Raw genomic sequence first — 23,773 nt, forward strand, 5'->3', positions numbered from 1 at the left:
ATTACCTCGGGAGAGGCCTGCTCCTATACTGGAGTGGCGCAACAAATAGTTGGTTGGGCGCAAGCAGACACTCCGGGCCACACGCAGAAATACCCTCGCATTTCTACAGGACAGCATCAGCGACGATGCGCATGCTTACCAAAGAGACGCCGGACTGCGACGTTGACGCCGACCCGCCCACCCGAATCGCGGAAGCCCTCAACCGCGCCCAACTATCCGACGAGGAGAAAACGGTGGCCAGAAACGCTCTTCGAGCCCTGCCAACAACCTTCCACGGCCAGCCAAAGGCGACCCATGACTTTGCGTGGCAGAAGGCGTATAACGTGCTGCCAACGCGGCAGCGCCTGCACAAACTCGGCATCGTCCCGAACGCGCGTTGCCCGAATTGCCGCGAAACGGAAACGCAGAAACACGCCCTAGTTGATTGCACGGCCGCCAAGCCTGTGTGGCGCATCATCGCACGATGTTTCCGCATCCGCCCTCCCCCCTATCTCAGGCGAAACAAAGGCGCCTTCGCTAAACTGGTCGTGGCATGCACGCTCTTCGCGATTTGGAAGCGTCGCTCCCTCGCGGAAGCGCGCCGCTCGCCAGTGAGGGCGGCATTTCCGGTAGTAGCGAACATTCGCTTGATGGTGTGGGCATTCCTGTCCGAAGCGCTAGAAGCTGGCGGGGAGGAAAAGTTTTTGCGCCGCTGGCACACCAAGTTTTTCTTTTTGAGAAACGGAAAGCTCGTTTCCCCGATCATCCCCTACTGACACCCCCCCCCCCCCCTCCCACCTTTTTTTAGTTCCGGACCGCCGTCCGAGGCCCCCCTCCCCACCACCTCCCACCCTTTTATTCAAATGAGCGATACATAGGGTATCACGCAGGAGCCTAACTGCTCCCTCGATAAACGAACAAGCTTTATCCTGTTTTGAGCAGATGCGCACACGACCGCGCTGCAATGTGCTTGCCCTGCGCAGCGCCGCCGCGCTGCGCAGAGCGCTCACTGCGTAGCATTGTATAAATTTAATAAATGTTGCATGTATTTATTTTATGTAGGCCGGGTGCATAGTGTACACACTTGCATGTTAATTTGCGAGTCGGGCGTGGGAGAGCCTGTTAAAATGACTGCATATGTATTGTTTTCCCGTTCAGGCGCACCTATTCACATACGTGTTGTTCCTGTAACGCGGCGCTCCAATGATCGCGCCAAACTATTGTGACCAGCCGAAGTGCCGGCTGAGTATTATGTATAAGTCAGTGACCTGAGTATACATGTTTGGAGTTAAATAAACTTCTCCTTGTTGTAGTATCTGTTCTTATCAGCTTAATATCTGATACGGATCCTATTTGGATCCAAGATATTAAACTTATTTTTGTGATGCGGCGGAGTGCTTGAAGCTTGCTTCACCTCCGCCACGGGTTGGCCCGGTATTGCACTACCTCCGGGATCGGCCCACTCACCCCCTGCGGGGTGAGTTCGACAATAAATTCAATGATAGAAGGAGTGTTCGGATTTACCCATGATACCGGGGTAAACGGCGTGGGTGCGTCGAGTGTCCGAGACGGTGGCGGCACGCCGCCCCGGCTGACGCGGTATTCGCGGGCAGGGAGTGCGCTAGCTGTGTTTGCACTTACGATTGCTCTGGGAAAATAAATGTTTCCGTGTGTATTTCATATATGGAGGGTCTCTTTTATTTTGTTATGTTCACACGTACATACTCAAGTTTCTTATTTTTTTTAACATTCCTACTCATATCAATAAAACTATTGAGGAAATTATCATTACTGTTTCGGAGGAAAGCTAGAAGTGTGTATACGATGTGTATGCATGTGCGATGTGTATGTATGTATGTGTGTAGAAGTGTGTATGTATGTGCCAAGCTATTTCCGCTTTTCGAATTCACCCGTTTCGCAACGAAAAATAAAAAAGCCTCTAGAAAATGGGGTTTGGTTGGTGTTTCTGTTTACAGTTGCAGTGGCAAGCGAAGGCATTTTTATTTCACATCTTCACGCGGCGTCTGAACCTGAAGACGCGTGCTCTCGCCACGTCTACGCATCTACACTATTCCCCATCACAAATTAAAATCGCAAAGAACGCCACACGACCCACTCCGCACACACCTGCTGTACGGTGGAGCGGCAAAGCCCCGATGTGCTTTTCCTATGTCCACTGACCTTTGGGGTTTGACGTCCCAAAACCACCATATGATTATGGGAAAATTTCGACCACCTGGGGTTCTTTCACGTGCACCCTAATCTGAGCACAGGGAAATGCAGCCGCCGCGGCCGGGATTCGATCCCACCACCTGCGGGTCAGCAGCCGAGTACCTTACGGCCATCAGACCACCACGGCGGGCATCGCCTTGTTGATCAAACACTTCATTTCTGAACACCATCTCATACCAGCTCATCCACCGTTGGCTCTCGTTAATTACAACGAACATCCTCGCACGCTCACCTCAATGGAATTGCCAGTTGCTGGAAGTTCCAAGAAAATTGCGCACTAGACGTACGGACGCACCACGCACGTACCTGAAGCGACGTGGACCCCAGGACGCGTGAGATCACGCCCCGGGCGCGCTTTGCCTCCGTACCCACTCGTCACTCCTCACAGCTTCACTAAGCCGAGTATGTAGAAGTCGAAGAAGCAGAACAACAAACCAGCCAATCCCCCACAGTGGGTGTGAGCCACAAGTGAAGGTCAACAAAAACAAGCAACACCAGCGAGCGCAGTGACGAAGCTATCGTAATGGGGCGAAATAATCCACGAATATGGCTGCACGTTGACGCACGGTCGCATTTGTGCAACCACCCGTGTCTCCCGAAGACCGTCTGTCGCGAGTCTTCGACGAAAAGCGCAGGCGAGTACTTCTCCACTGATTTCCGCGACCACTTGACGACCGCCTTCGGCCGCCTCATGTCCGTCCGGCACGATCGACGGAGCGCCGCACCAGCGCCTCGTACACGCCACCATAGCACTCCTACCCCTCGGAATCAGCAAAACTTTGACTCGGACGTTTTCGACCACGACAGACAGAACCTGCCGGCCCGTTGAACGCTTGAACGACATCGCAGCGGCAAGTCGCACACTCACGTTCCGTCACCCTCTGCCACATGATCCTTCATTCACCGGCTTCACAACCCACGCGGTAGACGTTTCGCACGCATTCCCGGGTCTGCCTTTCACGGCAGGACCTTCGTCGACCTCGGTGCGGTGTTCCGCCACGTCGGAACTTGCAAGGCATATGTTGAGCGTGCTGAAGCAGCCAAAGGCACCACCTTTTTGCCGATGATTGTGGGCGTCGTTGCAGAGGCGTTGCTTGGGCAGCCGGCGTAGAAGCCATGTTGGATGGGTGACGTATTCACATTTTGCGCAGTCATTTTTTTTTTTTTTTTCCTTCCAGACTTTGGTGCTCGAGTTGGACATGTACACTATGCATCAGTTTTTAAAACAAGTGCTGTAGCATCCCTCGCGACATGGCTGATAATGTTCGCCGGCAAGCATTTGGTGTGACGTCATGGGCGCATAGAGAGTACGCATGCAAGCAAGCACGCGTGGCTTCGACCTCTGGGAAAAAGAAGGTTTCAGTTTTAACATGTTTGTAAGCGAAACTAGAAACTTCAAGCGGACTGGGGATAAAAGCAATGCCGTGAAGCCAGCGCTGCCGCTGTCGGTGCACAATGCTGGTTGTGCATGGGTGGACGTCGGAATTGCTTTGCTACTGTTTGCCCGGCTTTTGGCCAGAACTAAGTACGAGGTGTGAAAGAATGGATTTTAATTACGTGCTAATGAATTGCATCGCTTCTCGGCCTTTTGGCTAAGATCAAAGTGTCGAGTTAGCTGTTTTTTACGAGCCCTCGCGCGAGTCCCGGGGTCACGTCACGTCGGCGTCGGCCCCCGGGCCCTCTCGGAGTTCGAGCCCCAGAACCAGTGCAAGCCCTTCGCCGCCGCAGCCTCGTGCACGCGGCTGCCACCCTTGGGTTTCGGGCCTTCCCGCCCGGAGACCCTCTACATGCCAGGTCGAGCCAGGCCCCCGGTCCGCCCCTGCTGCCCCGGAGCTCCTAGCGGCGACCCCTGCCATCACCAGACCCCAAGCGGCCCCCGCCTCAGCTGAGCCGCTGCCTACCAGTGTGCAGCTTGACTGCACGTCACGAGTCGTCCCAGAGCCTCGCCCCCCCCGGCGGCTTGCGGGATCCGCCCACCAGTATGGCCATGCCAGTTGAGCTCCCGGTGAGGGAGAATTGTTTCATGTTTTCCGCGCCCGAGGGCGATGTCTCTGTTGACGATCTGATTGATGCAGTAGAATTAACCGCTGGTGATGATAGTGTATTCGTGCTTCAGCACATGGGGGGCGCAAAGTTCCTTGTGTGTACTCGCAATGCTAGTCAGGCGACGAGCCTAGTGGTGGCGGAGGGTTTCACGGTGAATGGGGTGAAGGTGCCGGTAGAGGCAGTCGGGCCGCCGGTAACGTACGTGAACGTCTACCGCTACCCGGCTTTCTTGTCTGATGAGGCCCTTAGTAATGCTCTTGCCCCTTTCGGCAAAATTAAGAGCATTTCCTTCGCCACCTTGGCGACTCGCCAGACTAAGCTAAATGGTGTGAGGCTAGTCAAAATAGAAATGTCCCGGCCTGTTCCTAATTTCATGACAATAGCGGGGCACAAAGTCATGTGTGAATACCGTGGGATGCGTCGCGTGTGCGCCCGCTGCGGCGAGGTCGGACATATGGCGACCGCATGTTCTGCCGCGTACTGCAGACGGTGTGGCATTTTTGGCCACGATACGGAGGGCTGCGAGGCCGAATGTAAACGCTGTGGCGGCCACCACGGGACGCGCGAGTGTTTTCGGAGGCGCTCTTACGCGTCTGCCGCCCGCGGTTTCCCCACACTGACTGATACCACCCCCTCACTTGTACATGTAAGCGGCCCTGCCGTATCGAAGGCCGCCAGTGCCCCACGCCTACAGGTGCTATCGCCAAGGACTGCACCTCGCACCATTGGGAAGGGGCTCCCACCCGAGGACCGCAACTGCAATACTGGCCCGCCCACAGGCAGCAGTGCGGACACTTCGTCTGCCAACGAAGGGGAGAAGCCGGGAAGCGTTGACGACGTCGCCACCACGTCGTCTGAAACAGACACCAGTGACCTCGAGACGGTCTCTGCACAATCGTCACCCACCACGCAGCCCGCACGCCCGCTAGGCGGGCCCGGCCGCCAGGGTTCCTCTGTCGCGCCTAAAGCCCTTACTGGTGCCTCTGAGCAAGAAGCAGCGAGCCTCCTTGTCGCAAACCCACCCACTAACGTGCTGGCTCCAGTCACTCCCCTGGACTTGGAAGAAAGGAGCCAAGACCCCGCCCGAGAGGACTTGCCCATCGTGAGTCGCGGGTACTACGTGCTCCCTGAAGTCCGCGCTCAACCAAGCCTGATACCCCTCCCTGCGCCCTCCTCTGACCATGCGTTGCCCAGTCTCTGCCGAAACCGGGACCCGATTACAGCTCAGACCGCGACTGGCCGCGATCAGAGGACACGCTCGCGCTCGCGCTCGCGCCGACGCACAGGAGAGGGTGTTAAGAGCGATCCGAGAGAACGAGCGACGAGCGGAGAGACGAAGCAGCGACGGGCCGGGCTCGGCGCGAGGAGCAGCGACAGCGACGCCCCTCCGAAAGCGAAATCACAGAAGTTGGGCGAGCGCGCGGAGAGCGAAGGGGACCCGCCCCCTCAAGCCGGCGATTCCAGCGCCTAGTACGCCGACCCCACCCCGGATGGCAGCGCCCTTCCCCCACTGCGCTCCCTTCCTTCTCCCTCTGTGTCCCTTTCCCCTGGCGCGCCATGCACTCACCCTTTCGTAAACTCGCCCCCTCTCCCCTCCTAGCTCCGCTTTATGGCTGACCGGCTGCGTTTCGCCACCTGGAACGTACGCGGGTTCCGCGATAAGACGAAGCAAACCGCCGTCATCTCTTTGGCCAAGCTCCATGACATTGACCTGCTGTTCGTCCAAGAGGCGAATTTCCGTTCCCTCCTCGATGTCACCCTTTTTCGGAACCTTTGCCAGGTCGATGCCTTCTTTTCCTTGACGCGGGCCAAGTCATGCGGGGTCGGAGTCGTCTTCGTCTCTGGAAGGTTCAGGCAAAAGGCTCATTGCGTGTTTGGCGCCGACGGCCGTACGCTAATCCTGGACATCTTCATCGACGGTCGCAAAGTACGGCTCGTTAATGTGTACGCGCCAACAACGAGAACGGAAACGAACACCTTTTTTAGAGAGCTCGGCGAGTCCTTGCAAGCGCCCCTCCCGCATGTAGTCCTCGGCGACTTCAACTGTGTCGTCGACACCACAAGGGACATCAGGGGCCCAGGTCGCGGAGGCTCAGCCTACCACGCGAAAGACCTTGTCAGACTCCTTCGCCGACTGCGACTCTCGGATGCATGGGTTCTCCAGCATGATAACGCATTCGGTCCCACTCGCATGTCGAGGACCACCGCCAGTAGGCTCGACCGCGCCTACTTACCTGACCTTTTGTTACCTTCCCTTGAGGCGTGTGAGGTGCTCCCGTTGCCTCCTGCCTTGGCGGGCATTTCGGATCACGTCCCGTTGGTGACAACCGTGCGCGGGAAGCCCGGCCCCAGTCCAGCAAACGCGTCGTGGCGCCTAGATCCGGCTTTATTAAATGACCCGGTTTCCACCCCCCTGATGCAGCAACGCATTGAAGCCACAATCAGAGCGACCCCCCGAGTGACCCCGGCCGTCTGGGACGACCTCAAGGCGACCTGGAAGGCGCATTTACAACAAGAGGGCAGAGCGAGAAAAAAACGCATTACGGCTCAGATGAACGAGCTGCTGCGCAGGATGCGCATCGTCCAGAACGCCGAGTGTCTCACTTCCTGCACTCGCGACTATCTTGCCGCGCTTAAGGTACAGCATGCACGACTGCAACGAGCCATCACCGGCGAGAAGTGCGCGTTCCGAACCACCTCAGAGGGGCACCGGGAAGAGGACCTGCGCGAAGTAAGCGGCAACGGCTCAGTACGGATCCTACAAGTAAGGCGCCCAGACGGCACACTCACGGAAGACCCAGCAGAGATCGAGGCGACCTTTCGACGCCACTTCGAGACCGCTTTCCGCGAACCGGAGCCCATAACGACCTCATCGGAGCTACCGCACCGGTCAGAACTGTACCAATTCTTGAAACACCTCGATGAAGGTGAATGCCCGACCTTATGCGGCGCAGCGACGATGCAGGAATTGTGGGCCGCCATCCAGTCTATGCCACCGAACTCAGCTCCCGGCGCGGATGGCCTCACTGCAGGGTTTTATGCGACCTTTTTTAGTATCCTGAGCGAGCCGCTACTTGGCGTAATCAACAGCATTCTCGAAGGCCACGCGAAACCCGCCTCGTTTGCCATGGGGCGCGTGGTCCTGATACTTAAGGAAGGCTCACCACCGAACGACCCCACGTCATGGCGCCCTATCACGCTACTGAATGCGGATTACAAGATTGTCGCCTCTATTCTAAACAGCCGTTTAAAGACCTTTCTGCCGGACATCATCGCGCCGCACCAAACCTGCGCAGTTCCGGGCAGATCACTGTTTGCCAACCTGAACATGACTAGAGACGCCTTTCAGTACGCCACCGAGAAAAGAGTATCAGGAGCTTTTCTTTCCCTCGACCAGGCCAAGGCCTTCGACCGGGTCAGGCACGCCTACCTGTTCGAAACGCTCCGAGAGTTTGGCCTCCCGGCAGGGTTTGTTAACATCATCAAGCTCCTGTACTCGGACCTCAGGTGCCATGTGGTTGTGAACGGCTCCACTACGGACACCTTCCAGTACACGCGTGGGATCAGACAGGGATGCCCACTTGGCCCGACCCTGTTTGTGCTTTCCATAGAGCCCCTGCTCACGTCCGTAGCCGGTGACACGCGTATTCGGGGCCTCCCGCTCACAGGAACTGCGGAACTAAAGATCCTTGGTTATGCCGATGACATCTCCCTTTTCGTGAGGGACGCCAGTAGCCTCGACCGTTTTCGTCAGCTCTTCGCATTCTACGCGGCAGCGTCCGGAGCGCAGCTGAACGAGGAAAAGTGCAGGGCCCTTCGCTTCGGCAATTTCCCTGCGCATGCCATCGGCACCTTTCAAGCGGTCAACACAGTAAAGGTACTCGGTATATATTTTTCGAGCGAGGGAGTCGCACCGTCAACGTGGTCCCGCGTCCTTGAAAGGGCCGCTCAAATGGCAGAGCGTGCAGGCCTGCGAGACCTCTCGTTGCGCGAGAAAGCGCTGGCGGTTAAAACGAGTATTTGCGCACTTGCTTTGTACGCAAGTCGAGTAGCAGTGATGCCCGCAAGGACGATAAACCAGCTGTCCAAGCTCATCACGGCGTACTTGTGGGAAGGGAAACCGCCACCTTTAAAAAGACACCTCTTACACCTGGCAGTATCCGAAGGGGGTCTCGGCCTTCCACATGTACAGAGCGTAGGCAGAATTCTAGCCCTTAAAACCGCCCGAGCGCTCGCGCGCGCGAGCGATTACGTTGGCCACAACCTCCTCCTCTACTGGAGCGGTGCCAGGCACGACTGGCTGGACGCTGGCCGACACACCGGTCCTTTTGCTGAAGCACCCGCGCCCTACTATAAAACGGCAGCGGCAACAATGCGCATGTTGGGGAATGAACTACCCGGCTGTGACGTAGACGAAGACCCGCCAGCACGCATCGTCGAGGCCATCACGATGAACCAGCTAAGCGATGCCGACCGAAAACGGGCCAAGCGCGCGCAGAGCGAACTTGGCTCCCTCCGTTGCGGCATCCCCCGCGAGGCGCACGATTTGCTCCTTAAAAAGGCCTGGCACGTCCTACCTACAAGACAGCGCCTTAACAAATTAGGCATAGTCCCGAATGCTAGCTGCCCCAACTGTCGCGTCGTGGAAACGCAGGAGCACGCGTTGTTTGAATGCGTCGCGGTGAAACCCGTGTGGCGCATGGTGGCCCACTCCTTCGGCATCCGCACCCCTCCCAACCACAAACGTAACAAAGGCGCCTTCGCCCAACTCGTGGTGATTTTCACAGTGTTGGTTTTATGGCAGAGGCGATCGCTTGCGGAAGCGCGCAGGAAACCAGTACGAGCCGCGTTTCCGGCAGTCTCGAGGATCCGAAGGCTGCTGTGGGCCTATTTATCGGCCGAACTCGAAGCCAGCGGCGAGGAAAAGTTCCTCCGTCGCTGGCATACGAAATTTTTCTTCCTCAGGGACGGCAAGCTAGCCGCCCCAATCACTCCCTTCTAACCCCCCCCCCCCCCCCTCCGGCTCCAACACCTTATGTTTAAGTTGTGCGTTCTACATGCATCCCATGTGTCAATCTTTTGAGGTGTAACTCAGACCTTGTTGTGTACCCCCCCCCCCCCCCCCAGCGTCTATATTCATTCGTGGGGAAACTGATATCCATTGCTCATCTTGTTTTCCCGGCATTGTATATATGTATATAGCCCGCGTGTTTTTTTCGTTTCTCTGTACGCCTTGTTTACTCACCTTTGTATATACACACATCCGTTGTTCAATGTTACTTTGTTTTTTTTCTGTGCTATAAGTAACTCATGTATTTGATGTAGTTATCAGCCGATTACCCGGCGGTGCATACTGTACTGTTTTTTTTGTTTCATGCGTTGAGAGTTGAATAAACTTCTCCTTGTGTAGTATCTGTTCTTATCAGCTTAATATCTGATACGGATCCTATTTGGATCCAAGATATTAAACTTATTTTTGTGATGCGGCGGAGTGCTTGAAGCTTGCTTCACCTCCGCCACGGGTTGGCCCGGTATTGCACTACCTCCGGGATCGGCCCACTCACCCCCTGCGGGGTGAGTTCGACAATAAATTCAATGATAGAAGGAGTGTTCGGATTTACCCATGATACCGGGGTAAACGGCGTGGGTGCGTCGAGTGTCCGAGACGGTGGCGGCACGCCGCCCCGGCTGACGCGGTATTCGCGGGCAGGGAGTGCGCTAGCTGTGTTTGCACTTACGATTGCTCTGGGAAAATAAATGTTTCCGTGTGTATTTCATATATGGAGGGTCTCTTTTATTTTGTTATGTTCACACGTACATACTCAAGTTTCTTATTTTTTTTAACATTCCTACTCATATCAATAAAACTATTGAGGAAATTATCATTACTGTTTCGGAGGAAAGCTAGAAGTGTGTATACGATGTGTATGCATGTGCGATGTGTATGTATGTATGTGTGTAGAAGTGTGTATGTATGTGCCAAGCTATTTCCGCTTTTCGAATTCACCCGTTTCGCAACGAAAAATAAAAAAGCCTCTAGAAAATGGGGTTTGGTTGGTGTTTCTGTTTACAGTTGCAGTGGCAAGCGAAGGCATTTTTATTTCACATCTTCACGCGGCGTCTGAACCTGAAGACGCGTGCTCTCGCCACGTCTACGCATCTACACTATTCCCCATCACAAATTAAAATCGCAAAGAACGCCACACGACCCACTCCGCACACACCTGCTGTACGGTGGAGCGGCAAAGCCCCGATGTGCTTTTCCTATGTCCACTGACCTTTGGGGTTTGACGTCCCAAAACCACCATATGATTATGGGAAAATTTCGACCACCTGGGGTTCTTTCACGTGCACCCTAATCTGAGCACAGGGAAATGCAGCCGCCGCGGCCGGGATTCGATCCCACCACCTGCGGGTCAGCAGCCGAGTACCTTACGGCCATCAGACCACCACGGCGGGCATCGCCTTGTTGATCAAACACTTCATTTCTGAACACCATCTCATACCAGCTCATCCACCGTTGGCTCTCGTTAATTACAACGAACATCCTCGCACGCTCACCTCAATGGAATTGCCAGTTGCTGGAAGTTCCAAGAAAATTGCGCACTAGACGTACGGACGCACCACGCACGTACCTGAAGCGACGTGGACCCCAGGACGCGTGAGATCACGCCCCGGGCGCGCTTTGCCTCCGTACCCACTCGTCACTCCTCACAGCTTCACTAAGCCGAGTATGTAGAAGTCGAAGAAGCAGAACAACAAACCAGCCAATCCCCCACAGTGGGTGTGAGCCACAAGTGAAGGTCAACAAAAACAAGCAACACCAGCGAGCGCAGTGACGAAGCTATCGTAATGGGGCGAAATAATCCACGAATATGGCTGCACGTTGACGCACGGTCGCATTTGTGCAACCACCCGTGTCTCCCGAAGACCGTCTGTCGCGAGTCTTCGACGAAAAGCGCAGGCGAGTACTTCTCCACTGATTTCCGCGACCACTTGACGACCGCCTTCGGCCGCCTCATGTCCGTCCGGCACGATCGACGGAGCGCCGCACCAGCGCCTCGTACACGCCACCATAGCACTCCTACCCCTCGGAATCAGCAAAACTTTGACTCGGACGTTTTCGACCACGACAGACAGAACCTGCCGGCCCGTTGAACGCTTGAACGACATCGCAGCGGCAAGTCGCACACTCACGTTCCGTCACCCTCTGCCACATGATCCTTCATTCACCGGCTTCACAACCCACGCGGTAGACGTTTCGCACGCATTCCCGGGTCTGCCTTTCACGGCAGGACCTTCGTCGACCTCGGTGCGGTGTTCCGCCACGTCGGAACTTGCAAGGCATATGTTGAGCGTGCTGAAGCAGCCAAAGGCACCACCTTTTTGCCGATGATTGTGGGCGTCGTTGCAGAGGCGTTGCTTGGGCAGCCGGCGTAGAAGCCATGTTGGATGGGTGACGTATTCACATTTTGCGCAGTCATTTTTTTTTTTTTTTCCTTCCAGACTTTGGTGCTCGAGTTGGACATGTACACTATGCATCAGTTTTTAAAACAAGTGCTGTAGCATCCCTCGCGACATGGCTGATAATGTTCGCCGGCAAGCATTTGGTGTGACGTCATGGGCGCATAGAGAGTACGCATGCAAGCAAGCACGCGTGGCTTCGACCTCTGGGAAAAAGAAGGTTTCAGTTTTAACATGTTTGTAAGCGAAACTAGAAACTTCAAGCGGACTGGGGATAAAAGCAATGCCGTGAAGCCAGCGCTGCCGCTGTCGGTGCACAATGCTGGTTGTGCATGGGTGGACGTCGGAATTGCTTTGCTACTGTTTGCCCGGCTTTTGGCCAGAACTAAGTACGAGGTGTGAAAGAATGGATTTTAATTACGTGCTAATGAATTGCATCGCTTCTCGGCCTTTTGGCTAAGATCAAAGTGTCGAGTTAGCTGTCCCTACGAGTCCTCGCGCGAGTCCCGGGGTCACGTCACGTCGGCGTCGGCCCCCGGGCCCTCTCGGAGTCGAGTTCCAAAGCCAGTGCAAGCCCTTCGCCGCCGCCGCCTCGTGCACGCGGCTGCCACCCTTGGGTTTCGGGCCTCCCCGCCCGGAGACCCTCTACATGCCAGGTCAAGCCAGGCCCCCGGTCCGCCCCTGCTGCCCCGGAGCTCCTAGCTGCGACCCCTGCCACCACCAGACCTTAAGCGGCCCCCGCCTCGGCTGAGCCGCCGCATACCAGTGTGCAGCTCGTCTGCACGTCACGAGTCGTCCCAGAGCCTCGCCCCCCCCGGCAGCTTGCGGGATCCGCCTACCAGCATGGCCATGCCATTTGAGCTCCCGGTAAGGGAGAATTGTTTTATGTTCTCGGCGCCCGAGGGCGACGTTTCTGTTGACGATTTGATTGACGCGGTCGAAAGAACCGCCGGTGACGACAGTGTGTTTGTGCTCCAGCACATGGGGGGAGCAAAATTCCTAGTGTGCACGCGGAACGCCAGTCAGGCGACGAGGCTAATGGTGGCAGAGGGGTTCGAAGTTAACAGCGTGAAGGTGCCGGTAGAGGCAGTCGGGCCGCCGGTGACGTACGTGAACGTCTACCGTTATCCGGCTTTCCTGCCCGACGAGGTCCTCAGTAACGCTTTAGCCCAGTTTGGCAAGGTTAAGAGCATCTCCTTTGCCACCTTACCCTCTCGCCAGACTAAGTTGAACGGGGTCAGGTTAGTTAAGATAGAAATGAGCCGCCCCGTTCCTAACTTTTTGACAATCGCTGGGCACAGAGTAATGTGCGAATACCGGGGGATGCGGCGCGTGTGCGCGCGCTGTGGCGAGTCTGGGCATATGGCAACCGCGTGTACCACCGCCTATTGTAAACGATGTAGCTCTTTCGGCCACGAGACGGAGGGTTGTAGTGCAGAATGTAAGCGCTGCGGTGGTCAGCACGGTACCGCGGAGTGCTTCCGCAGGCGCTCTTACGCGTCGGCAGCCCGCGGTTTCCCTTCCTTGCCTGACCGCGCTACAGCCCCTTCCCAGTTACGCAGCCCCGCTTCACCAAGGGCAGTTGGCTCCTCCTCGCGCCTGCAGGTGCTCTCGCCCAAGTCGTCATCCCCCACGACTACGAAGGGCCCCCTTTCTGAGGAGCGCGATACGAGCTCTGACCAGGTCACAGACAGCGGCGGAACTACCACCTTGACCGCAACGGTGGAGGAGACGCGGATGAAGGCTTCTACCGCGCCCGCCTCATCCTCCGACACGGAATCGAGCGATTTTGAAACCGTGTCGACTCCATCGTCACCCCTCGCGTCACCCGCACACCCGCTGGGCGAGGTTGTTTGCCAAAGTTTGCCTGTTGCACCGGAAGCGTCGCCCGATGCCCCTGTGCTGGATGCGGCAAGTTCCCCCGACCCGAAAGCACCCGCGAACGCGCTGGCCCCAGTGACCCCCGAGGACCTGAAACCCCAAGCCCAAGACCCCGCCCGGGACGAGGTACCCATAGTAAGCCGCGGGTTTTACATGCTTCCCGGCGATCGAGACGGCGACAGGACCACCCTTCTCCCTCCCTCCGTTCCCTCAGCGCTACGCCCAAATACGACGGCGGACCAATCGGCACCCGGCCGCGAGCAGCGAACCCGCTCGCGCTCCCGAAGGCGGAAAGACGACGTTGAGACCGCCCGCCACAGGACTCCTAGCAAGGAGCCAAGGCAGCGCCGACCCGGGCCTGAAGGGCGGAGCAGCGACAGCGATGCTCCCCCGCACGCAAAAGCGAAGAAGCTCGACACAAACAGCGCTGGCAAAGGGGAGCCCCCCCCCAAACCTGCTGGCCCCCAACATTGAGTATGCGCCCGATCTCTGCCCTCGCCGGCTGCGTAGCTTCCCTCTCCTCACCCGCTCTCTCGCAGCCTCCTCCTTTCTTTCGGCGCCGTATGTTTCCCCCTCTCCGTAGCGCCGGCGCGCGCTGCTTCCTCCTTCCCCCCTCCGCACTCCGTCTGTCGTTACGTCACGCTAGCCGATGACGCCACTGCGATTTGCAACTTGGAACGTTCGCGGGTTTCGCAACCGAGTCAAGCAAAGCGCTGTGGTGTCGTTCGCCAAGAACCAGGGCATCGACCTTCTGTTCGTGCAGGAAGCCAACTTTAGGACCCCTCTCGACGTGACCCTTTTCCGTCGTAACTGTCAGGTCGAAGGGTTTTTTTCCCTGACGAATGCCAAGGCGTGTGGCGTCGGCGTGATTTTCGTCTCGGGCCGTTACCGGGAAAAGGCGCATTGCGTGTTCGGAGCAGACGGACGAACCCTCCTACTCGACTTATTTATCGACGGGAGGAAGTTTCGATTCACTAACGTCTACGCACCCGTCACGCGTTCGGACACCAATCGGTTCTTCCGGGACCTGCACGCTTACCTTCTCGAGCCCCTTCCCCACGTGGTCCTCGGCGACTTTAACTGTGTCGTCGACACCACGAGGGATGTAAGAGGCCCGGGGCGCGGTGGCTCATCCTACCACGCCAAGGAGCTCACCAAGATTCTACGACACCTCATGCTCACGGACGCCTGGGTCCACCACCACGGTGATGACTTTGTACCAACCCGCACGTCAAGACACACAGAGAGCCGGCTAGACCGCATTTATGTCCCAGACATGCTGCTTCCCCTTGTCATCTCGTGCGAGGTCCTCGCTCTGCCGAACACCCTGGTGAAGTCATCGGACCACGCCCCAGTGGTAGTAACCGTGAAAGCGAAGCCGGGTGCCCGGCGGCGCGACGCAGCCTGGCGCCTCGACCCCGTGATCTTGCAAGACGATGAGTGCGTCGCGCGCATTAGGTCTCGGCTGGAAAGTTCGCTCCTGGCTTCCCCCTGCGCATCCCCGGCCGATTGGGACGACCTGAAGGCGACGTGGCGGGAACTCCTGCAGCAGGAGGGTAGCGCACGGAAGAAGCGTTTAACAGCAAGACTGAATGAGATCCTACGCAGAATCCGGATTATCCAAAGTGCTGACGCTCTCACGACTTGCACTCGCGACTACTTGGACTCACTCATGGTCCAACACGACAGGCTGCTCAGTGCGACCGCCAAGGGAACCCGAGCGGCGCGAGCCGTCCCGGGCGATCCGTCGGACGCGGACTTGCGCGAGGTCAGTGGGAACGGGTCGCTGCGCATCTCGGAAGTGTTGCGCCCCGACGGCACACTTACTTCAGACCCGGTAGAGATCGAGGCCACATTTCGCGACCACTTCAAGGTGGCCTTTAGCGAACCCGACCCGAGCGAAGTGCAGCCCGACCCCGCCCTCGACAAGGCCTTATTCAAGAACCTCCGACGCCTCGAAGTCGACGAATGCGAGACCCTATGCGCTCCCGCTTCACTCGACGAACTCCGCCAGGCAATCAGGTCAATGTCGCCCAACTCGGCGCCAGGCATCGATGGCCTGACAGCGGGGTTCTACATGACCTTTTTTGACGTCCTTGGCGCCCCCCTTCTGCATATCGTCAACCTGGTACTGGGGGAGCGTGCAAAGCCGGCCTCCTTCGGTGCGGGACGGATCGTCCTGATCCTTAAAGACGGTGCGCCCCCGAACGACCCGTCATCTTGGCGCCCGATCACCCTACTTAATGTAGATTATAAGATCGTGGCGGCCATAGTAAACAACAGAACGAAGGTTTTCCTGCCGGACTTGATCGCTCCGCACCAGTCCTGCGCTGTCCCTGGCCGCTCTATGTACACCAACCTAACGTTGACCAGGGATGTGTTCGAGTATGCCTCCCACAAGCGAGTCGCTGGGGCCTTCCTCTCCCTGGACCAGGCTAAGGCCTTTGACAGGGTGAGGCACTCCTACCTGCTTGGAACGCTGGCCGAGTTTGGTTTCCCGGAAGAGTTCGTCGCGGTCATCGCGCTCCTTTACCAGGACCTGCAGTGCTGCGTAGCTGTGAACGGTGCCACGACCGACTCTTTCCCGTACACAAGAGGTATCAGGCAGGGGTGCCCGTTAGGCCCGACCCTTTTCGTCCTTTCCATCGAGCCACTCATAACATCTGTGGCCAGCGACGAACGCATCAGGGGCCTGCCACTAACGGGCCTGGAGGAGTTGAAGATCCTGGCCTTCGCGGACGACCTCTCACTCTTTCTAAGAGATGCACGCAGTCTCGTTCGCTTCCGCCAGGTATTCAGCACCTACGCCGCCGCATCGGGAGCAAGGCTAAACGAAGCCAAGAGTAAGGCCTTGCTCTTTGGCCCTTTTCCGGCTGAGGCTATTGGGACGATCGAGGCTGTCTCTGCTGTGAAAGTCCTGGGAGTGCTATTCACCTGCGAGGGTGTGGCGGCATCCACCTGGCGTAGAGTGATAGACAGGGCCCACCTACTTATTGAACGCGCCAAGCTCTCCGACCTTACCCTGCGTGACAAAGCCGTAGCGGTGAAGACCAGCATCTGCGCCCTCGCCTCCCACGTTAGCCGAGTGACCACCATGCCCACCAGAATTGCGAACCACCTCAACCAGCTCATAACAGCTTTTATGTGGGATGGCAACCCCCCGCCAGTCAAGCGCCACCTTCTGCAGCTCGCACCGAGCGAGGGAGGACTTGGCCTCCCCCATGTCCAGACCACGAGCAAGATCCTCGCCTTGAAGACCGCCCGTGCGCTAGCGCAGAAGAGCGACTATGCGGGCAGGGGTTTACTCCTCTACTGGAGCAGCGCGGGCAACGACTGGCTTGAAGCGGGTGGCCACTCCGGACCCTTTGCCGAGTCGCCCTCCCCCTTTTATAGGGTGGCGGCAGCGACTATGCGTATGCTCGCAAAGGAGGTCCCTGGATGCGAGATCGAGTCCGACCCGCCAGCCAGACTGGTCGAGACACTCACGGCCCACCAGCTCGACGAAGACGACAAGCGACGTGCCAGGCGAGCGATGCGAGAAATCGCCACGTTCAGTCGAGACACCCCCCGCGAGGTCCAAGACTTCCTTTGGAAACGGGCGTGGAACGTCCTCCCCACGAGGCAAAGGTTACACCATTTCGGTATCGTTCCCGACGCCCGCTGCCCGAACTGCCGAGAGACAGAAACACAAGACCACGCGCTCCTAAACTGCCCTGCTGCGAGACCCGTATGGCGCATGATTGCGCAGTGCTTCGGCATCCGCCCTCCGCCAAACCACAGACGCAACAAGGGCACCTTCGCGCGAGTGGTCTTCGCCCTCACTCTCTTTGTGATATGGCAGCGCCGTTCGCTAGCAGAAGCGAGGAGGAAGCCCGTTAGAGCCGCGTACCCCACAGTGAGCCGAATCAAGCGATTGGTGTGGGCGCACCTCTCGGAGGAGTTGGAGGCTAGTGGCGAGGAATCCTTCCTCCGGCGCTGGCACACCAGATTTTTCTTCCTGCGCAATGGTAAATTAGTGTCCCCCCTAATCCCCTATTAACTACCCCCCCCAACTCTGTAACCAAGCGGGGCCACCCCCCCCCCCCCCCCCTTATAGCACAAGCACAGACATGTAGCCCTTCCCTCGGTCGTAGTTACACTGATATTAAGGCGTGCTCCATGCACGAGGTTTCTTCTGGCCCCCCCCCTGTTAACCGCCCCCCCCCCCCGTAGTGTTTATGTTTGTTTGCGGGAGTGCCGCTTATCTTTGTATAAAGTTTCCTTTCGGCATGTAAATACGTAATAGATCATGTGCTTTCATTTCACTGTATCCATTGTTTATGTAAATAGGTTTTTGTATATTATATGATTTACTGTACAATACAGCTGTGCTCTTCTTGTGCCCAAATTGGGTCAAGTGCTGTTTTGAGTGTCATTACAGCCGAATTCCTGGCTGAGTATTTGTAAATATTTCTGTTCTGTTGCCGAATGTGTTGAGAGTCTAAATAAACTTCTCTTTGTAGTATCTGTTCTTATCAGCTTAATATCTGATACGGATCCTATTTGGATCCAAGATATTAAACTTATTTTTGTGATGCGGCGGAGTGCTTGAAGCTTGCTTCACCTCCGCCACGGGTTGGCCCGGTATTGCACTACCTCCGGGATCGGCCCACTCACCCCCTGCGGGGTGAGTTCGACAATAAATTCAATGATAGAAGGAGTGTTCGGATTTACCCATGATACCGGGGTAAACGGCGTGGGTGCGTCGAGTGTCCGAGACGGTGGCGGCACGCCGCCCCGGCTGACGCGGTATTCGCGGGCAGGGAGTGCGCTAGCTGTGTTTGCACTTACGATTGCTCTGGGAAAATAAATGTTTCCGTGTGTATTTCATATATGGAGGGTCTCTTTTATTTTGTTATGTTCACACGTACATACTCAAGTTTCTTATTTTTTTTAACATTCCTACTCATATCAATAAAACTATTGAGGAAATTATCATTACTGTTTCGGAGGAAAGTTTCCGCTTTTCGAATTCACCCGTTTCGCAACGAAAAATAAAAAAGCCTCTAGAAAATGGGGTTTGGTTGGTGTTTCTGTTTACAGTTGCAGTGGCAAGCGAAGGCATTTTTATTTCACATCTTCACGCGGCGTCTGAACCTGAAGACGCGTGCTCTCGCCACGTCTACGCATCTACACTATTCCCCATCACAAATTAAAATCGCAAAGAACGCCACACGACCCACTCCGCACACACCTGCTGTACGGTGGAGCGGCAAAGCCCCGATGTGCTTTTCCTATGTCCACTGACCTTTGGGGTTTGACGTCCCAAAACCACCATATGATTATGGGAAAATTTCGACCACCTGGGGTTCTTTCACGTGCACCCTAATCTGAGCACAGGGAAATGCAGCCGCCGCGGCCGGGATTCGATCCCACCACCTGCGGGTCAGCAGCCGAGTACCTTACGGCCATCAGACCACCACGGCGGGCATCGCCTTGTTGATCAAACACTTCATTTCTGAACACCATCTCATACCAGCTCATCCACCGTTGGCTCTCGTTAATTACAACGAACATCCTCGCACGCTCACCTCAATGGAATTGCCAGTTGCTGGAAGTTCCAAGAAAATTGCGCACTAGACGTACGGACGCACCACGCACGTACCTGAAGCGACGTGGACCCCAGGACGCGTGAGATCACGCCCCGGGCGCGCTTTGCCTCCGTACCCACTCGTCACTCCTCACAGCTTCACTAAGCCGAGTATGTAGAAGTCGAAGAAGCAGAACAACAAACCAGCCAATCCCCCACAGTGGGTGTGAGCCACAAGTGAAGGTCAACAAAAACAAGCAACACCAGCGAGCGCAGTGACGAAGCTATCGTAATGGGGCGAAATAATCCACGAATATGGCTGCACGTTGACGCACGGTCGCATTTGTGCAACCACCCGTGTCTCCCGAAGACCGTCTGTCGCGAGTCTTCGACGAAAAGCGCAGGCGAGTACTTCTCCACTGATTTCCGCGACCACTTGACGACCGCCTTCGGCCGCCTCATGTCCGTCCGGCACGATCGACGGAGCGCCGCACCAGCGCCTCGTACACGCCACCATAGCACTCCTACCCCTCGGAATCAGCAAAACTTTGACTCGGACGTTTTCGACCACGACAGACAGAACCTGCCGGCCCGTTGAACGCTTGAACGACATCGCAGCGGCAAGTCGCACACTCACGTTCCGTCACCCTCTGCCACATGATCCTTCATTCACCGGCTTCACAACCCACGCGGTAGACGTTTCGCACGCATTCCCGGGTCTGCCTTTCACGGCAGGACCTTCGTCGACCTCGGTGCGGTGTTCCGCCACGTCGGAACTTGCAAGGCATATGTTGAGCGTGCTGAAGCAGCCAAAGGCACCACCTTTTTGCCGATGATTGTGGGCGTCGTTGCAGAGGCGTTGCTTGGGCAGCCGGCGTAGAAGCCATGTTGGATGGGTGACGTATTCACATTTTGCGCAGTCATTTTTTTTTTTTTTTTCCTTCCAGACTTTGGTGCTCGAGTTGGACATGTACACTATGCATCAGTTTTTAAAACAAGTGCTGTAGCATCCCTCGCGACATGGCTGATAATGTTCGCCGGCAAGCATTTGGTGTGACGTCATGGGCGCATAGAGAGTACGCATGCAAGCAAGCACGCGTGGCTTCGACCTCTGGGAAAAAGAAGGTTTCAGTTTTAACATGTTTGTAAGCGAAACTAGAAACTTCAAGCGGACTGGGGATAAAAGCAATGCCGTGAAGCCAGCGCTGCCGCTGTCGGTGCACAATGCTGGTTGTGCATGGGTGGACGTCGGAATTGCTTTGCTACTGTTTGCCCGGCTTTTGGCCAGAACTAAGTACGAGGTGTGAAAGAATGGATTTTAATTACGTGCTAATGAATTGCATCGCTTCTCGGCCTTTTGGCTAAGATCAAAGTGTAGTAAAAAAACTCTGCAGCCGGAGATATTGTTGCGTGAAGGCACAAGGGAAACTAGGCGTTTTAAAATATATTTACACAGCGCCAACGCGCAAGCCAAGATGGCGAACAAGAGAGAGCGCGCGCACACACAAGTCACCTCGTCTTCCTCAGCGCCTATCTCACTGTTTAAGTGGGGCATTGTCTCGTAACATAACCCCCGGGTGCTGAAGCACCGTCTCGGTGCTTTCTATTGTGTTGCCGAGTGGTAAAGCTTAAGGCGGGATACGTGGACAATGTCTGTAGACAGCGAAGCGGAGGCGGAGGAAGACTCGAGCGGGGCTATCTCGTATGTCACATCTGTCACCTGGCGCAATACGCGGTAGGGTCCCGAGTACCGGGAAAGCAGTTTTTCAGAAAGTCCGACGCGTCTAGTCGGAGTCCACAATAGCACAAGAGAACCTGGTGTAAAGGAAATTTGGCGGTGATGTGAGTCGTAACGATGCCGCTGGTGATCTTGCGATGCTAAAAGGCGCTGACGAGCAACTTCTCGTGCTTTGCGAGCCCTGGTGATAGCATCACGGGTGTATTCAGTCGTAAAGTCGACGGCTGTCGGAAAGATGGTGTCGAAAGGTAAAGTTGGATGACGGCCAAACACCAGGTAGAAAGGTGAAAAACCAGCTGCATCATGGCGTGAAGAATTATAGGCAAACGTAACGAAGGGCAATGCAACGTCCCAGTCCTGGTGGTCGGACGATACGTACATAGCGAGCATATCAGTTAAAGTCCGGTTGAATCGTTCAGTGAGTCCGTTAGTTTGCGGGTGGTAAGCTGTCGTAAATTTATGTTTCGTCTCGCAGGAGCGAAGCAGGTCGTCGATAACTCGGGAAAGGAAATAGCGCCCACGATCTGTTAGGAGTTGGCGTGGGGCGCCATGGTGAAGTATGACGTCGTGCAGGAGAAAATCGGCAACGTCTGTGGCGCAGCTGGTTGGCAAAGCCCGCGTGATAGCGTACCGGGTTGTATGATCCGTCGCGACAGCTATCCACTTGTTCCCCAAAGTGGATGCAGGGAAAGGGCCTAGGAGGTCAAGACCAAGTCGGAAGAAGGGATCAAAGGGAACGTCAAGTGGTTGGAGGAACCCGGCAGGACTCATAGAAGGTTTTTTGCGGCGTTGACACTGATCGCATGAGGCGACGTAGCTGCGGACCGAGCGATAAAGACTGGGCCAGTAAAATCGACGCTGTACGCGGTCATACGTCCGAGACAGTCCGAGGTGACCGGCAGTGGGAGCGTCATGAAGCTGGCCGATCACGCTCGCACGTAGGTGGGAAGGTACCACAAGGAGCAGTTCGTGTCCATCAGGGCGGACGTTGCAACGGTACAATGTGTCATCCTTAAGCACGAACAATCGAGTAGAAGGATCGGGTGCCGCAGAATGAAGCTTCTCGATGATGTTACGCAAGGCAGGATCTCGGCGCTGTTCCTCACGGATGTTGCTTAAAGCGGAGAGAGACAGCACACATGGCGATTCATCGAACGCTTCAGGTGGGTCCACTGGATTCCGAGATAAGCAGTCAGCGTCATGGTGTAAACGGCCAGATTTGTAGGACACCGAGTAGTTATACTCTTGAAGCCGTAGTGCCCATCGACCAAGGCGCCCAGTGGGGTCCTTCAAGGACGAGAGCCAGCAAAGTGCGTGGTGATCGGTTATGACAGTGAAATGTCGACCATGTAAATAAGGCCGAAATTTTGCTACTGCCCAAACGAGAGCAAGGCATTCCCTTTCGGTGATGGAGTAGTTCCTTTCCGCCTGCGAGAGGAGACGGCTGGCATAGGCGATAACGCGGGCGCAGCCGCTTTGATGCTGAACCAAAACAGCACCGATTCCGTAACCGCTGGCATCTGTGTGTACTTCGGTAGGGGCAGAAACGTCGAAATGGGCCAGAACAGGTGGTTTTGTTAGCGATTCAATAAGTGTAGAGAACGCCGTAGCCTGCGCAGCGCCCCATGTGAATGAGACATCTTTTCTCAATAAGTCTGTGAGAGGACGGGCGACTTCCGCAAAGTTGTTCACAAAACGTCGAAAGTACGAGCACAGACCGAGAAAGCTGCGTACTTCTTTAGTGCAGGTCGGAACAGGGAAGTTACGCACGGCTCGCACTTTATCGGGATCAGGACGTACACCAGAGGAGTCGACAAGGTGGCCCAACATTGTTAGTTGCTGGCGTCCGAAGTGACACTTTGACGAGTTCAGTTGGAGACCGGCATTGCGAAATACGGCCAGTATTGAGGAAACGCGGTCGAGGTGGGTTTCAAAGGTCGGGGAAAAGACGATAACGTCGTCAAGGTAGCATAGACAAATTGACCATTTGAACCCACGCAAAAGAGAGTCCATCATCCGCTCGAAGGTGGCTGGAGCGTTGCATAATCCGAAGGGCATGACCTTAAATTGGTAAAGACCATCGGGGGTGACAAAAGCGGTCTTCTCGCGGTCCATGTCATCGACAGCAATTTGCCAGTAACCTGCTCTTAGATCAATAGAAGAAAAATACTTAGCGCCGTGAAGACAATCTAGGGCGTCGTCTATGCGCGGTAGCGGGTAGACGTCTTTTTTAGTGATCTTGTTCAGATGTCGGTAGTCAACACAGAATCGCCAAGTGTTGTCCTTCTTTTTGACAAGAACAACAGGGGAAGCCCATGGACTACATGATGGTTCAATTATGTCTTTGGCGAGCATGTTGTCGACTTCTGCTTGAATTATGTGACGCTCGGTCGAAGATACGCGGTATGGCCGTCGATGGACAGGGGAGGCATCGCCGGTGTCAATGCGGTGCTTTACCGCACTGGTTTGACCTAGTGGACGATCACAAAAGTCAAATACGTCCCAGTATGACTCAAGAACGCGAAGGAGTTCGTCAGCTTGATGCGGCAAAAGGTCTGACGCGATCATTTTTTTAACATCAGGAGACGGGCTTCCTTGCGAAGATCGAGCATGTGTGAAGCTGGAGTGTCGAGCCTCGTTCGAAGACAGAGCTGATATGACGCATTCTTCAGAAGGAGTCAGCATGGCGAGGGCGATTCCGCGCGGAAGCACTTGCGGACACAGAGCAAAGTTGAGCACAGGAATGCAGGCGTGGTTTGCACGTAACTGAATAACAGTGTGTGGTAAGGTAACACTGTGGGTCAAGAGAAGGGATGTGATGGGCGCGAGCACATAGTCACCATCGGATACAGGTGGCGAGGGCG

General features: G+C 55.8%; 1 protein-coding gene and 3 pseudogenes across 3 annotated transcripts in view; all 4 read left to right on the forward strand.

Moving 5' to 3' along the window:
- The window catches only part of LOC119168652 (uncharacterized), a 293,472-nt gene that overhangs the window by 115,407 nt on the left and 154,292 nt on the right, over positions 1 to 23,773 (forward strand). The gene's annotated exons all lie outside the window — the stretch shown is intronic.
- On the forward strand, positions 1,276 to 1,447 carry LOC142766244 (U2 spliceosomal RNA; annotated as a pseudogene).
- Positions 9,650 to 9,822, forward strand: LOC142766179 (U2 spliceosomal RNA; annotated as a pseudogene).
- Positions 18,051 to 18,259, forward strand: LOC142766217 (U2 spliceosomal RNA; annotated as a pseudogene).

Source organism: Rhipicephalus microplus, chromosome 6 (genome assembly GCF_043290135.1).
Source record: "Rhipicephalus microplus isolate Deutch F79 chromosome 6, USDA_Rmic, whole genome shotgun sequence".
Lineage (NCBI taxonomy): Eukaryota > Metazoa > Arthropoda > Arachnida > Ixodida > Ixodidae > Rhipicephalus > Rhipicephalus microplus.